At 37.5% G+C, this 17,253-nt stretch overlaps 1 long non-coding RNA gene across 3 annotated transcripts in view; it reads right to left on the reverse strand.

Annotated features, from left to right (window-relative positions):
* LOC122220186 overlaps positions 1-16,817 on the reverse strand; it is a 159,069-nt gene extending 142,252 nt beyond the window's left edge. For all 3 annotated transcript variants that reach the window (XR_006202714.1, XR_006202712.1, XR_006202713.1), the window contains exons 1-2: positions 16,449-16,817; positions 6,334-6,426 (exon numbers count right to left, since the gene is read on the reverse strand). This is a non-coding gene — a long non-coding RNA (uncharacterized LOC122220186). The remainder of the gene's footprint in view (positions 1-6,333; positions 6,427-16,448) is intronic.
* Positions 16,818-17,253: the final 436 nt, after the last annotated feature.

Below are 17,253 nucleotides of genomic sequence, written 5' to 3' on the forward strand. Positions count from 1 at the left end.
CTGTGAAAACCTAACAAAGGTAGTGAATACACCTCACACTCACGTGCATGCACACACACACACACACACACACACAAAACCTCTAGCCCATACTTACATGTGAATACATGTAGGAAAAAATATGAGTGAAATATTAATAGTTTGAATTCAAGGAAAGGATAAAAGTTTATTACATCATGGCCAGGGTGGACTTACCCCAGAAATAGAGTAACATTTTACTGTAGCATTTGGCTGTACTATGAGATTTAAGGTAAAAGAAGGGTTATCTTAATAAATGTTGGTAACATATTAGATAAGATTTGACATCAATTTCTAAATTTAAAGAAAGAGAAAAATGCTCTCTTAGGAAGCTGGAAAAAAATAGAAACAAGTCAAGAATATCTACCATCACCATTACTAGCAAGCATTGCCCTGGAAGGTCTAGCTAATGTTCTATGAAAACACAATTCTGAACAATGGAAATAATGAAACAAAGAGAACAAAAATGCAGTTATTTTTAGACTTTGCTACAATTTCACAGAAATGCTAAATAATCCACTGTAGTCATTTAACTATTTTTCCAAGAAAATGTATGGATAGTTAAATTGTATGTTTTTTTTTTTTAATTAAAAACTCAAGAAAAAGAATTTAATCCCAGGGTTCTCTTACAACCACCTCTAAATGTAAAGCAAAACTCTCTTATCAGCTGACTCTATAATTGAATCTTTCCTTTAAGTAGAGAGCAATTAAGAAAGGAAAAGCAAACTCACTGATAATGATAGGAGAAATGTTTTCATACCTGTAGTACAGTCTTGCAGGATTAAGACAATTAAAAATTATTTCTAAGGGGCCATCATTCCTTTATCTGGAGGAGATTAAGTTCACTGACCCGAGGGGTGTGTAGAGATCCATGGGATTCTAAGAGATTGAATTGCAGCCTGAGAAAATGGCTTAATTGTGATACTGAAATCTCTCTACACTCAGAAAAGGCCCAAAGCAGTTGTCATATTGTTGTTGTCCATCTCTCTGCATGCTTAAGCTTTATACATTTCTACTCTGAAGACAAAACTTATTAAATGTTTATCTTGTTATCCTCAAGCTTCTTCATCTTTAATCTTATCTAAATTCCAGTCTTTAATCCAGTTTAGTAGTTACAAGAATTCTGGGATAGAGCTGGAAGATTATAAAGCTGAAAAAGAAATTACACTTAAAAGAAAAACCTCATAAGAATTGAAACTCTGCAATTAAGAAATGAAGGAGGTAGCAACTATAGACTGCTGGAGAAAAGGTTAATGAGATTCAATCCTTAGCATACTGGGCAGCAAAAGAGCCTTGTGAATAAAAGCATAGACCCTGCTGCCAGATTTGTACTTCTTGGATCCTCTTGGATGCTAACTAGTTGTAGGACATTGCCCATTTTACATAACCTCTCTGGGGTAAAGTTTTATTTTCTATAAATTAGGGTAAATCAGACTTACCTCAAAATGTTGCTGGATTTTTTTTAAATTTTTATTTATTTTTGAGAGAGAGACAGAGCATGGGCAAGGGAGCGGCAGAGAGAGAGGGAGACACAGAATCTGAAGCAGGCTCCAGGCTCTGAGCCGTTAGCACAGAGCCTGACGTGGGGCTTGAACCCCCAAACCTTGAGATCATGACTTGAGCTGAAGTCAGATGCTTGACTGATGGAGCCACCCAGGTGCCTCAATTGCTGGGAATTTTTAGTCAAACCTGGTTTCTGACTTATGGTAAGCAATATAGGCACTGAATAGAATTTTATCCCCAAACGCTGCACAAAATGAAATCTGTGTCACAACTTACCATAGCAGATATTTTGTGTGTGTGTGTTTAATTCAGAATCAAAATGTTTTGTGTCCTCTGTAAGGTGCCAAACCTAAATCAAAATTAACTATATACACTTAGCATAGGCATTGATCTTAAATGATGTATGCCGAATTGTATTATTAGAAAGAAACATTTTTAAGAGTGGAAAGCATTTAGTGGTATTCTATAATACATTATAAACTGCATTTTTCATGTAAACCATTAGTCTGCATATGATGAGCAAATGCATTTTCAAGAAAGAACGAAACATGTCAAGTTAAATTTTTAATGTAAGTCCTAGTCTTCTATTAAATTTGGTTGTGGAACAAATAGGAGAGATCTCAAATTGCCTGTGTAATGCTGGGTTTGCGTGATTTTATTTACTTTCTTTATAATAATCCTAGAAAAGTTTGTTTTGTATAATCATTTCTATTTTTTTTCAGGAGATATTCTTGTATAATCATTTTACACAGTTATGTCCTTGTGAGCAGATCTTGTGTCCGACTAGTCAAGACAATTGTCTTTGATTTATTTTAGAAAAGAGACACAGAATATATAAACTCTCACAGGCTGCCACTCTGTTTTCTTCTAGCTTTGAAAAAAAAAAAAAAAGCATCCATGAGACAGAATTTGTGGAATCTTAACCTTCATGAGACACAAGGAAATGAGACTTGAGATATAATGTGGTTGTTTATATTTTTTTCAAAAGAGGCTGAACTCCCTCTGCAGTAACGTATTATGCAGATGATATTATTTTTTAATTGAGAAAATAACATCACAGGTGGTGCAAGAAATCTCAGCTGTAGTCATTCCACATGTTAATTTCATTGGTAACAGAATCCGAAAGTCAGCATAGTATCTGGCCTTTCAATTCAGACAAACCTGGTTCTGAATTTGGGTTCTGTCAGTTACCACATTTGTGACTACAGAAAATGTATTTAACCTTTCAAAGCCTCAGGTGTCTCATCTGAAAAACAAATAGTACGTACTTAAAGAATTGTGATACTTAGTGAAATGATGTATGTATGAGAACCCAGCATGCTGTCCCGCATGTGGTCAGAACACAATAAGAATTAACTAATATTAATACTTGGGGGGAAGGTGGGTGTGCACAGGAAGAGTCAGGGGGAGGAAATGGAATTGGGGGGGGGGAGTCAATAATAGTACCAAAATATTCCATTCAGTTCTGCTTTTTTATCCTTTCTTTAAAAAACTAAACCCATGGAACCAATTTCTTAATCTCTCTTTATCACATGTTGGAAAGAAAGCCATCAAATGAAATATGATCTGAGGATGGCATTCAGCTTCTCTTGCTCCTAATAATTTTGCCGTTTTATTACCAATTATTAAGTAGTCTTTCTCTCTTTGTGACAGATACATTTCTGAATTTGGCATTGTTCCATTTCATAGATTTGGCAGGAGAAACCATAAATTAATGTCAAACCCAAGAAAGAGGCTTCCTACCTTAGTTTTATTACTGAATATGCGTGCAAGATTGGTAACATCTTCAATATGACGTATATAACGCTGAAGGTTTGGGGGTCCCAATAATGGCACTCCTATTCTCCACCTGGACTCAAAGCAAACTGAGAAATAGAGCAAGAAAATAAGGAAGATGCAGAAAAAATCATCCATTGCTGGCAGAGCTGAGATTGGAGAATGTGACATGCATGCAGCATGGTTGAGCCCTCGAATATTGACACCAGAGTCAGGCTTGCTTCCCCAATCCTCCCTGGTCCTTGAATGGCTCCACCCCCTGAAGTGTCCCCTCTGAATGGGCACAGCGTGTAGTGTGTCACAGAGCAGATGCTCTGTGGGCAGCTCAGTCCCAAAGAAAGGAGAGGAGAGACCTGGCTACTTTCTCTTTCTAGGTTTACCAGTAAGATCTTGTAGATTTCTCTTCCTCTCAGGGGAAGGAATGAGGGAGGGGTGGGGAGAGAGGAGGAGTGCTATGTTAGCATGTGTCTCTAGATGCAAGGAACCCTTAGGAAGGGGAATTAACTGTAATCCTAAGATTTCCCAATTTAATCCATTGATTAGGCTATTGTCTCACTTAGCCTGTTATCTCCCAGAGAGTGCCTATTGCCTTGGGGGATCAAATGGAGAACAGGCTATTAAAACAGGGCTTCCTAGTATCTTCCTGGGTCCATGCCAACCACTACTTTCTGGGTATTCTCTTGAGGAACAATATAGAAAACAAAAAAACAAAAAACAAACAACAACAACAACAACAAACAGATTTTGCCCATAAAAGGGCTTTAAATAGTTTTAAACTCTGCATTAAATCAACCACAAGACTACTCTGTACCCAAGTGACCAGTGTAGTCTGCACATGATTTGCTCTATTTCCTATTCCAAATTATGTGTCTTCACATTTTCCATTAGATCTCACCAGAAATCTGCAATATAAAGTTTAATAATAGTACAGAGGTAGTTTAATAATTACATGAATTATTTTATATCATATATAATATATATTACATATCATATTATGAATTTTAATAATTACATGAACACATTCGAATGATACAATATCAGAAAGAAGCCCCACATGTCAATAAAACACCTTGCTTTATCACATTCTCAGACTGTTTCAAAACTACTTGTAAGACCAAGTTCAAAGACCAGCGAGAATTAATACACAACATACTTTTCTGTGCTAAAAATCCAAGATATCTGCACTCCTCCCACCTCTTACTTATAATCCTGTTTCAACCATAGGGATTCTTGATGTTTAGGTGGAGCCAAAATTTCCTTACCCAACTACGTGCCATCTTCCATGGGAATAACTGTGCTTTCTTAAAGATTTCAGAAGTTGAATTAGCTCAATGCCAGATCTCTAATATGCCACACTTTTTAGAAACCCTAATAAATTCATGTAATTTGCAAGATGATCATAACACTGGCCTCAAAGGAAGCCATTCCTAGCTTCCACAGTGATTATCCAAGATACAATTATATTCCTAGAAGACAGTAAATATGTTCCCAAAGATATAGCAATGACTCAGAAGTGTTTGAGTGAAGTAGGACAAATATAAACCTTCCTGGTTATAGCCTCACGAGGATGCCAGTCAGTCTTTGCTAATTTTCTGTGAATTTATTTAACCGGGAGAATTCTCTGAGCAAGATGTTAATTTCTGCACTATGGCTGTTCCACTGTCTGGGGAAAATTCCATCAAGCACATCTCCTCTCTTTGAGTGTGGTATTTGAGATACTGAAAACATCTTGCAATGTTTATAAATTTGCAGTGATGACTGGTCCTTTTTGAGGTGTCTTTCTTTCTCCACCACAAAGCCCTTGATTTCCATTTCTTCTGTATACTGTCTGCCGGTGTCGACACTAACAACCTCATTCTAGAACCTCATCTGTGCTCTGGGGCCTCTGTATCCTGCCTGGTCTGCCAAGATTCCATAGAGCCTGTACACATATTTTAGGATGCCAGCATCCATTAAGTTCAAGACCAAGCCATAGAAACATGTATGATAAAGTCCTCTGTGTGGACATTAGCTCTTTGGCTGAGACCATGTAACTCAATCCGTTTCCTGAGTCTCACAGTATTCTGTCTACCTCTCATAGGTCAGTAAGGGGGAGGTGAGGCACCATGAGTGTTTCACTAATGGATGGCCCTCTTCATGAAATTTCCAGGACCAGGGAAGAATCATTACCTTCTTCCTTAAAATGTGCATATGTACATTATTTTCAAACAGATTCATAGAAATCACCGTAGTTGTAAATTGGCCAATAGGGTGTACTCACACACTCAAAACACTTAATTCAGAAGTAAAATTAGTTGGTATAATAAGCATTAGTGTCATGAAACATTAAATTTTTATTAAAATTCAATACCATAATTATGAGTTTAAAAACTAAGTTGTTTTAAGTTTATTAAGCTACATAACCAACTTAAAAATTTTTAACTCATGGGGCGCCTGGGTGGCACAGTCGGTTAAGCGTCCGACTTCAGCCAGGTCACGACCTCGCGGTCCGTGAGTTCGAGCCCCGCGTCAGGCTCTGGGCTGATGGCTCGGAGCCTGGAGCCTGTTTCTGATTCTGTGTCTCCCTCTCTCTCTGCCCCTCCCCCGTTCATGCTCTGTCTCTCTCTGTCCCAAAAATAAATAAAAAACGTTGAAAAAAAAAAATTAAAAATTTTTAACTCATTAAGAGTTTTATTAACTTTTATTTTACCCCATAAATTTGAACCTAATGATAACATGCTTTCCTTTTAACACATGTTATTAATGTTTAAATCTTGAAGCAATCTTACAAGGGACATGATCCTCCCAGTGATAGAGTTAGTAATAATCCTGGAGGCTAGTGCTATAGTGGAAGGTTTTAAAGATGGTTAAAATTAATAAATGATAAAAGCATAGGTCTTCTCTTTTTAATTATAAATGATAGGAGGGTCATTTTTATAAAGAAATCCATGTTCAGCCATAACAACTAAAAAATACTTTCATAGACAAAATATGACAAAGGTTTCTGTCATTTCTCATAACTTCATGGAGTGAGTAGCAGTTTGGTTCTGTACTTACCCTTTATCCAGTACTGGCCAGGCTAATCTTGCTTATTTTACTCACTTCTTTGAAGCTGAACATTAAGGGTCCTTGAGACTTTGGCTTGGTTACCTATCAATGATTTAAGCACATTTAGTTTTTCTTCATCCAATGTGCCACCTTTCTTCTTCTTCTTTTTTTTCTTTTTAAACTGAAACCACTTAATCCCCCAACCCAAAAATGTTGTGGAGGAGGTAGCCGACTAAATGTTCCAGAGTGTGTTATAATACTTATCATCACTGTTAACACTCATCAGGGCTTTTCATCTCTTAAGTGCTTCGTATGCATTAGTCACCTCCTCCCTCTTAACTCCTGCCCACCTTGCCTCTCTCTCTCAAGAACTCTGATGGATCTTTAACTTCAAATGACCTTTGAATTTTTATAAAGTACAGTCATTGATGACGACTTCCCTTTGGGGTCAGTCTTATCTGGAGGTAAGGAAGCACATGTGCCTTGAGGTTCAAAATTAATAAGAAATAAAATGCATTCCAAGTGGAATTCAAGAACTCCTTTGAAACACATCTTGCTTTACTCACCTCTCCATCCACCGCCCCCCCTTCAAGTCTTTAAAGTAATGCAAACATGCTCACACTGCTTGAATACTTGGGGTTGTACTGCAAGATAAGTGAGTCGCTATGCCTGGGCCCAAACATTTCGGTGCCAGGAGAGCATTGAAAAGCCCATATAAGTCTTTAAGACTAGAAATAAAAGAATTTGACCAAATAGTCAACAGGGAGTAGAATAGATTAATACCAGAAACATTATTTGTGAAGACAACGCGTTTAAAAGAAAGAAGGCATAAACTCAATCTGTAGAAGCACAGCCTGTTGTTCTTCATCAGCGTCTTCCTCTAAAGGCTTACACATAAGGGAGAGCCAATTACCAGTGGCCACCCAGGAAAGATCAGCCTCGAACATATATACTCTAATCAAATAACTAGCGGAACAGGAAGAAGTGGAAAACAGCCGTGGCTATAAAGAAATGCTGAACTGGCATTCCTGAAATCCAAGCAGTTTTTGTTTCTGTTATAAAAAGTCACAATTACAGATTTTCATCTGTTAAGCAGTAAAGGAGGGATGATAACCTGGTCGCAAACTGAAGCCTTCTTCCAGGGACAATTGAGAGGACGATGAGAAAGGAATGGCGGAGTTCTTGCATGGGGAGTGTTTTCGCATAAATGATGACTCCAGAGTTAGACTGGAGGGGTTCTGCTATTTACAGGTGTGACTGGTGCTCCGATAATATTGGCAACCAGAGCCATGATGGTGAAGGCCTGGAGAAAGGAAAATTTCTGAGGTCCCATCTGCAGTTATCCAGTTTTTGCATTTTCTTGGCCCTCTTCCCTTAATTCTGAGAGGAACGCTTAGCAGTAATAAAAGAATGTGGTTCTCCTTTTTGAGAAAGAGGGATGGGCCTGTGTTTTCTTTTTTAACTGTTTTAATCTGGGATAGGTTAGCCTGGGATATAAAGTGCTTGCCTTGGGCAAAAAACCCAAATATTCAACATTTACATTGTTTGTAAAACTCTTCAGCAATGATTTAATGTTTAGCAAATGGCAGTCCTAACAAAAGTTAACTTTTGATGAAGTATTACAGTGTTTCAAAGAACACTCACAATTATAGATTTCTGTGTCCTTTGTTTTGTTTCCAGTGTCTTTTTTTTTTTAATTTTTCCATACAAGAGAAAGTATTCAGCCTTTGTTAAAGTCACTTTGATAAAAACCTATTGCAAGTTAATCAGTTCCACATTTCTAATTGTTTTCTCAAAGAAGCTCAGGATTATTAATTTGGTGAAAGTTGTAAATGTTTGGCACTGGAGTTTCTGGGGAATACTTCAGTAAGATTTGTTGGAACCATGTGTTATAAACTATGCTCTACTCCCTGCATTGATAGACTAACAGGATCCAATGTTTTCAGCCTAATTGCTCTGTAGGGATCAAAGACATGTTGCTTACTCATCTTACGCTAGGTTTTGGGATCAGAAAGAAAAGTAGTTTGATCCCCAGAAAAAGCTGTTATGAGGCAAAATGGAGTGCAATAATCCATATTGGAGCCAGGAAAAAGGGGGAGCGTAGATTCCTAGTCAGATTTATAAAAGGGTGATATAGGAGATATATGATCAGTAGAGGAAAAAAATGATCGTAACTCACAGTTAACTTGGCGATTACAAACAGTGGGTGTATAAAGGCAGGCTGAAAAGTAGTTTTTTTAAGTATTTTAAAAATCACACGTATTAGCGGAGTTTTAGATTAACTTTCTTTGCCCAAAGTTAATCATTAAAGACAAAAGGCCTTTATTTGAATTAGTTCAGATCTGGACTTCTAAAATCACTCATCTAGGGGTGCCTGAGTGGCTTGGTTGGTTACGCGTCCAACTTCGGCTCAGGACATGATCCCATAGCTCATGAGTCTGAGTCTCTTGTTGGGCTCTGTGCTGACAGCTCAGAGCCTGGAACCTGCTTCAGATTCTGTGTCTCTCTCTCTCTCTACCCCTCCCTTGCTCACGCTCTCTGTCTCTCTCTCAAAAATAAACTTAAAAAAAATACTAAAACGAAATCACTCATCTACCATATATAAAGAATGAAATTTGAAAAAAGTTTAAAAAACACCTGATGAAAAACACAATGTGAAAACAGTTCTTAAGATATTGAGAAAAGTGGAATAATTTATTTCTTAAAACTTAACAAATGAAGTAACAGAATTTTTTAATATCTAACTTGAAAGCTTGTACCCACTGTCTTTATATATTTGAAAGAGATTCTGAAAACTTTCCACTAAATTCTCTCAGATAACTCCCTCCCACTCCTCCAATGCCTATCCTATTGGAGTCATAATTTTCAACCCTAAAGTGAGAAATGTACATGGCAAGTTTTGTCCAAGAAAATCTCGATAATAATAGCTGATATTTATCCAGTAGTTGGTAAGTTGTTGACACTGACTTAAGAATTTTGTGTCCTTATTCTCCCTCTATACTCAGAGCAGGTCTAAGAAGTAGAATTATAATTATCCTCACATTACAGATGAAGAAACTGAGTCACAGACTGTGTAAATGACTTGCTCAATATTCACCAAGATGGCAGACCTCAGAGGCCATGTTTTTGATGGTAATCCCCAGGTTTGTAAAATCAGAGGCACAATTTCTTTTGTGTGTGTGACAGTTGTGAATCACCTGTAGATCTAACTTCACCTACATTATTTCTTTCATTTTCTTCATTTGCATGTCTGATCTTCCTCCCTGACTCTACCTTCACACCTGTGAAGCATCATTTAACATGGAAAACAAAATACCTTCTTGCTCAAATCAGTGTGTGTGAAAATTATATTGAAAAGCACTATAAAAATGACTCTAATAAAAAGAGCCTCCGGTATTCCAAATAATGGAATTTTTAAAAAGAAGAAAGAGAAAAAAAAAACTCCTATAAGAAAAGATCTACTTTTCTTATTATTCAAAACATGTCACTTTCATGGTTTTCTTTTTTCTTTCTTTCTTCCTTACCTCTATTCACTACATTCATTTGCCAGCTCCATATTATCAAAAACAGCCATTGTCCAACTTTTATGATCATTTAAAAGTGGACTAGTCTGACCTATAGGCCAGTGAACTAAAATAATAACTTAGGAAGTAAATGATATTAACAGTATATCCCTGAAAAATGCTTAGCATGCTAAAAGAAAACAAATGTTTGTCTAATGTATATATCTACATATAAACATAGAGGCAATTATAGCATAATTGTAAGTGAATTCCAACAGACCATGGCCATATCTTTGTTAACAGAGTTGGAGTTTTAGCTTTGTGTGAATTTGAAATAAAACCTGTTTCTGTTAAAAATTCGAAATCTTAGTTAATTCTAATTGGCAATTTGACCCCATATGATTAGACTGTCGTGGTCGTGTTTCACATCCTGTGGGTTAATTTTTAGTAATTTTCCATTGCTGTTCATACCCTTAGCATATTTAGCAAATCAACTTAACATCTGTTAAACTGCAAATATTCAAGATAGGGTCTTCCTTTCCACTTGTGAGACTAGCATCAGGTATGCCTGAATGTTTAATAAAAAGCTTGATGTGATGATTAGATGGATGACAAAAATGACAGTGATAATCTAAGTTTGAAGCTTTAAATCTCTGGATTTATTTTATAACTTAAGGCGGCTATTCGAGATTTTAATGCAAAATGAAATGTAAAACAACACAACAAACATTTTCAACACTGTCACCTTTGCCTTTCCCATTTAGTAATTATTTTTTAAGTACTCTGATGATGGATGTTATCCTCTCTTTTCAAATCCCCTTTTCCTCAGTTTTTTTTTTCCCTTAAAATAGTTGTCTCTTTCCATGGAGCGCATATTTTCTAAGTCTCCTTCTGATAGGAACCACTTCTCCACTACTGTATGGCCACTGAACTATCCCTATTCAAGTCTTGGGATCTCTAAAACAATTTCTTTCCTGAATCTACATCCTTTGCTCTAGGCAGCATGTATTTGGGAAGCATTAATGATTTTAAAAGGCTCTGGCTCTAAGAATTTTTCTTAAGATCCTTTGCATTTTTCTTTTCAAAGAGCTTCAATATGGGGACCTGGTAAAGAAGGATTAATGTAGTTTAACAAAGTGAAAAACTAATTGAATCATTAACTCACTATTCAGATTCAAATATCTTCATTCCAAACCGTATTCACTATTTACACTTCTGCTTTGCTCCTCTGCCTGACTCTTTTCTTCTCCCTTATTGGTAAAACTTCTTAGTCTTAGTTCTATCCCTGAAAAGGTCATGTGAAAATGCACATCAAGCATGTCAGAGAAAGTCAGGGCTTGCTAGAGTGAATGCTTAGAAGGCTTTTGCTCTAGAAGTTTGAAATCTTACATGTCAATGTTCCTTAGAGCCCCAGTAATTCACTTAAATTAATAATAATAATAATAATAATAACATAGCTATCACTTCTTTTTTAATAATTTGTATTTGCTAGTTGTGAGTCATTTTGTACACCTCATTGAACTTATTCCTCCTTAAGACAGAATTTGAATTCAAAGTTACAATTCAATTTCTCTGAAATTTTGCAATTGACAGTAGTTTCTTCATATAGTAACACTCCTGCAAGTCCAATATCACTTTTAAAAAACTGTGTAAAATAATTTAAAATGCATATAGGGTCCACTGTGGGCAGGTAATCGTTTCACACAAAGAGAGCGAGAGAGAAAAATGTATGGTGGGGGAGGGGTGTGCTTACAGGAGGCTCTTTAACAAGCCCATCACTAATGAAACTTTCCCAATACTCACTGTCTATAACTCACCTCCCAAATATTTTTGGACCGGAGGCCAATTTTAATATTATTTACTAGACCATTGATAATAACTTAACCATCCTAAGTGGTACGTTCAATGTATTAGGAAAACGATGACATTTCTGTTAGTCTGATCTATTTTAAGCCCAGTGATTTCTTCTAGACAGACACGTGCTAATTTATATTGACAACACAATACAATGTTTAGCTGACTAAAATAAGGTACTGATGAAGAGAATCATTCGCAGACTTTCATAAATAAGCAGTTTTCTCCTTGATCACTGGTAGATTCAAGTCCATTTTCGTTCATTCATCTTCACAATAGGTAATTATAAAACAAACAGGAACCATTAGTCAGATTTGTTTTCATCCCCTAAATGGAGATAGTTAGTCCTGAACTTAGATTTAAAGCAAAACTTACTCTTGGCAATGTTTAATCATTTGAAGAAAAAAAATCACTGCGTTCTTAAATAAGATCATGGCAGATAAAAATTAAGTCTTAATTAAATGCAATTCCATTTGTAGAAACACCTAACGGGACTGCCTTGAATATAGTAGGTGCTCATTTGGTGATAATTATAGTTATTAGCAGAGTTGGAACTAGACCAAATGTTCCAGGGCTCTCAGTCCCATTCCCCATATCCTATTTCCCCTTATAAACCTGCAGCACCTTGTCCGAGGCAATTGATCACTCTTGCACTAATCACACTCAAACTGCTGTTTCCAAGAGCAGGAAAGGGATGAACAAATCAGGAAGGCTTGTGTGCAGTATTATCAGAGACCTTCCTGAAAAGGCCCTTGTTTCAAATTATTTAGAGTACCAACCACAAATAACCATTATTTTTCTTCTTTCATGGACTTCCTGCCAGAGGTCTAATTGTACCTGAATATTGGCATCAACATAACAATTTAAAAAGCGAAAGTTTTCTAGTGTTTGATGAAGCAAAGCTCCAAATCAGTCTAATCAGGTAGATGTGGGCCGTCTATCATCATCATCATCAAAGACAACAAAATGCATTGTCTTTTCTACGTATTGGAGTAAAGGACAAACATGGTCCAGACCTTCAACGATTCCCTTCTTGATACACCCCCAACCCATTGAGAGACATGAGTAAGAAAAAAAAAAGGGGGTAAATTCAAGGATGAAATGGGTGATTCCCCAACAGATTTTATTTTTTTTTTGTTTTTGTTTTTTTTTTCCCCAACAGATTTTAAAACAACACAATATTTTTTTTTTCTCTCAACCCTCTTTTGTTATTTGGTATCCTTCACTAAACAAAAACAAACAGAAGAAATTTGGGCGTAGAGGTACGCCCTCCAAGGAGACTTTTCCCACTTCCCCCACACCGCGTTGAGCTGCTCCCTGCCCAGAGCTGGCACTGAAACAGGTCAGACCAGGAAGGGGCCCCAGGGTCATCTGTAAAGTTTGACAATTTTCTTCCCTCCACAGTCAAGCTTAACCCTTCTGAGGGCGGGCATCTGAGGCACAGGCTTCATACTGATGCTATCCAAAGAAAATGAAATGAGCTGCTTGCTCCCTGTGCTTTTTCAGGCTGTTGCCTGGTCTAAACAAAAGGAGGACGCAATTTGGATTTACCTCATTCTCACCCTCCTTGCCGAGGCAGATGTCTTAAGCACTCTATTTTAAGGATTCAAAGCCCATAATATTACTAATAACTCCACATACTTGTTTGCATTTCCCATGTTCCATATAAATGTCAGAGGCAATGACTTGCAGCCCCCTTTAATCTCGTGACAGCTTTATTATCATTGGTTGGCTGAACTTCAAGAAAAGTTACGACAGTGGCAAAGTTCTGCAAACTGCAGCACATATTTCGGTAATTAGGTAAAGGAGGGAAAGCTACATTTAGAATGCACAGCTGAAATTATTTGCTAAACACTTAAGATGCTGAGGTATATCACATTCCTCCCAGGACAGCTTTTGAAGGATGATTTACAAAGCATTTCTTTTACCGTTTTGCCATTTTTTTTTTTCCAGTTAGGCTGTTTTAGCAGCAGCTCTTACTTGAAAATGGATCTTCTGATAATGGAAATATTGTATTTGTAATATGAGAAGGTGGAAGAAGGGAGTGGTCTGAGAGGCTGTGTTTTTCATTTTCTCCTGTTTTGAACTCAACTTTCTCAAATGACTGCATCTTTCAATGAATGCTTTAGCATTTAACGTTCAAGTTGATTCTTTTTCATAGCTCTGGAATCAGGCCGAGGTTTTTCCAATCTTGGGGGAAAAATAATATAAACTGCATGAAATGCATTTGATCCCACCCAAACAAAAATCATTTGTCTTTTTTCAAAACTTAGTTATCAGTAAAGTTCATGCTAACAATTACCTAATAGAGTTGCTGTTTTGGTATCTTGTTAGGAGGTGATATGATTTAACAATTTCTTAAAGGAATCTTTTTCAGTATGGTAATGGGTTTCAATGAAAAACCCAAAATCATGGACCAGAAGAGAGGGTAGAATCTGTACCTGAAAATAATCCAGATATCGCTTAAGTGTATAAATGTATAAATAACACCCTATTTTAATTCCTAAAATTAGTCTGTCCAGACTCATAGTTAATAAAACCTATTTATCGACTGCTAAACCTTCCAATTTTTGTTTTGATCTGAAACTCAAACTATTTTGATCTAATTCCATAGCTTTCTTGGAAGTTAATCTGAGTATTATTTAACAAATCGACAAATTCTTCCAGTTTCTACAGGAAAAAAATGTGCTTATTATAAAGTGGAGGGGAAAGTACCGATTCTTTTTCAACTAGACGCTGTTTCAAGATGCTATGTGCCATACTAGGAAGAGTACAAAGCAACATTTTCTCAGTCTCCCCTTCTCTTTCTTTAAAGTATACATCTGGAGGGGCGCCTGGGTGGCTCAGTCGGTTGAGCGTCCGACTTCGGCTCAGGTCATGATCTCACAGCTTGTGGGTTCGAGCCCCGCGTCGGGCTCTGTGCTGACTGCTCAGAGCCTGGAGCGTGTTTCAGATTCTGTGTCTCCCTCTCTCTCTCTGACCCTCCCCCATTCATGATCTGTCTCTCTCTGTCTCAAAAATAAATAAACGTTAAAAAAAAAAATTAAGTATACATCTGGAACTTGATCCAAAATAGATTCAAAGAAACTTAAAACGTATACAAAATAAGGACAAATAAAATAAATTCCATGTACATAACAAGATTAGGCCAAGGAAAAGAACAAGAGCTAGACATGAAGATCTCAAAAAAATGTATGCCATTATCCCGTACACTTTCCAAAAGTTGGCTATGAACAGAATTTAAGCTGGATGGGAAGAGTTTGATTGGTTGCATGATCAGATTCTCAATGTTTTTAAGAAAGTGTGAAACCAAACACCGAGGGAGGCACAGACATCTCTCTCTGATTGTAGAATGAGAAAGAAATTTCTTTAAAGAATACTTGTAAGAAGGACATAGTGTAATATTGCGCAATACTCGGTAGCATTTACCTCTTGGTAAGCAACATTAAGAACTCCATAGATTTATCTGTCATAGTTGTCATCCCATGGCTTCCTACGAAGACCTCATTTAGTAAATGCCATCCTACGAGGGGGCTAACACGCTTTGGAATGGCCTGGCTTAATTTAGGAGTATATTGCTTACTGTGCAAAACAATGGATGCACTATATATCTTTCAAAGGATCTTACATATTATTTCTTTTAGCTGACTTTTTTTTAGATACTAGAACCCACGAAATATACTTTAGAAAGAATCTAGACTATAGCTAGTCTCTGTTACAATATGGCACAGTTTCTTATGTTTTATCACTGAGAAATTTGATCCTATCTTTCTTTTATTCTAGGTGGATACATTCTAGTAAACTCAAGGTTTCCCTATTGCCCATAGTCAATTCTACCATTTACAAGATTACCAAAAAATAGAAAGAGAAAATGAGAAAGGTAAAATATGATATGCTTTTCATAGAAATCAGAAGAAAGTTTGATACCTATGCCACTTTAGTACATAAATAACAAGTATTTGGATAAAAATTTGTGTCATATTTGCATGTCTCAAATGATATTTGTGTTATAAAATATATACATGAAAAACGTATTTTTGCCTTTCATTTTCCGAAGCATGTTCAAAACAATTTCTTACCTACCACACTTTAAAGAAAATGAGCTTTTTTCAGCTGTTTTTCTTTTTGCTTTATTTTTTGGCTTTCAAAATAAAGATTAGCATAACTTCAATGTAATAAATATTGAGGTAAAATTTATATCAAAAGTAAATATGATACGAGTTCTGCACAAATAAGTATTTGATTTCTCCGAAAACCATTTATCTAAAGCTTACTCCAGTATTTGTTTTGTTATTAGAACTCATTAGCTATCCAATATTTTAAATTAGAAGTCAGAACTAATACCAAAACCCTCCTTGGAAGTTACAGAGTCCTGGAAAATTACAAGAATAAGTGTGGTAAGTAATGTAAAAATGCTCACATATAACCTTGAAAAGAGCATATTCGCTAGGTAACGACACTGCCGAAACGGCAACATAGGTTGTTTCTGACTCTGCTCCCCTTCACAAAAACAACTAGCAACTTCTCAAGGACAAGACACCATTGAGCCTCCTGCTCCTCCCCTGGGAAAGGGGAACCCAGGGAGGACCCAGGGAGGGCAACTATCGACCCACCCCCAGCAGGTGTGGTTCGCTTCGTGGGAGCCACTAGTCTGAACTCGCACCACGGGGATTTCAGGGTGCCCCAGCCACCAGGAATCTGACTATGACAGAGAGGAGAGAGTCTTACAACAACCAGTATGTGGATCTTGGCAGACCAAGTTCATACCTGCAGCATCCAAGTAGTAATCCGAACCAGTGGGGTTTTGCTTATCTGCAAAACCAAGTTGGCGTTGCACTCAGATTAGAGAAATTGGCAGGGTACAGATCTGCTTGATCTTAAATAAGGAGGTTTGCCAGCCCTAGAGCCTAGTTTGCTTACACTTAAGCAAGGAGCTGAGTCACGGCCTCACATGCTGTGGAGAGTGCCTCCCTACCACATCTGACCAGAGGGGCTGGAGAGAACCTCAGGAGGCTGTGCAGCCCAGTGGTTCTTGAGCAGAGAGGCAAGGTGGCAAGGCTAGGCTGTTGCCCCCAGAGCAAAGCCAGTACCAGGGGTGGAGAAGTCCCATGCTATGCACAAGCAGGGGGATTAATTCATAGCCAAGGCTAAGGGTAGTTTCCAGCTCTTTCTAACCAGAAAGCCTGCTTGGGAAATTGAGAGTTGCCTGGCTTAGGCCCTCCCCTTCCTGTCCAAGCAAGGGAACTGAGACATAGCTCCACCTACCTGCTGTGGCTCCTAGCTGTATCTGACCAGAAGGATTAGTGAGGACACCTGGAAGCTGTGTGACACAATGACACTTGAGCCAAAAGAAGAGTAAGCAGAACTGATAGTTTGCAGAGCAAAGCCAGTGAAACTGTTAGGCCAGGGAACTCGGGGCAAGGCTTGGGTTAGGACAACAAAGAGCTTTCCTGGCCTTAGAGCTGCATCTCTCACTGTGCTCAGGCACAGAACTAATTGATAGCCCCCACTCATTACTGAGTACAGCCTCTACCTGCCTGATCAGGGAACCTAATCAGAGCACATGAGAAAC

Source organism: Panthera leo, chromosome B2, assembly GCF_018350215.1.
Source record: "Panthera leo isolate Ple1 chromosome B2, P.leo_Ple1_pat1.1, whole genome shotgun sequence".
NCBI lineage: Eukaryota > Metazoa > Chordata > Mammalia > Carnivora > Felidae > Panthera > Panthera leo.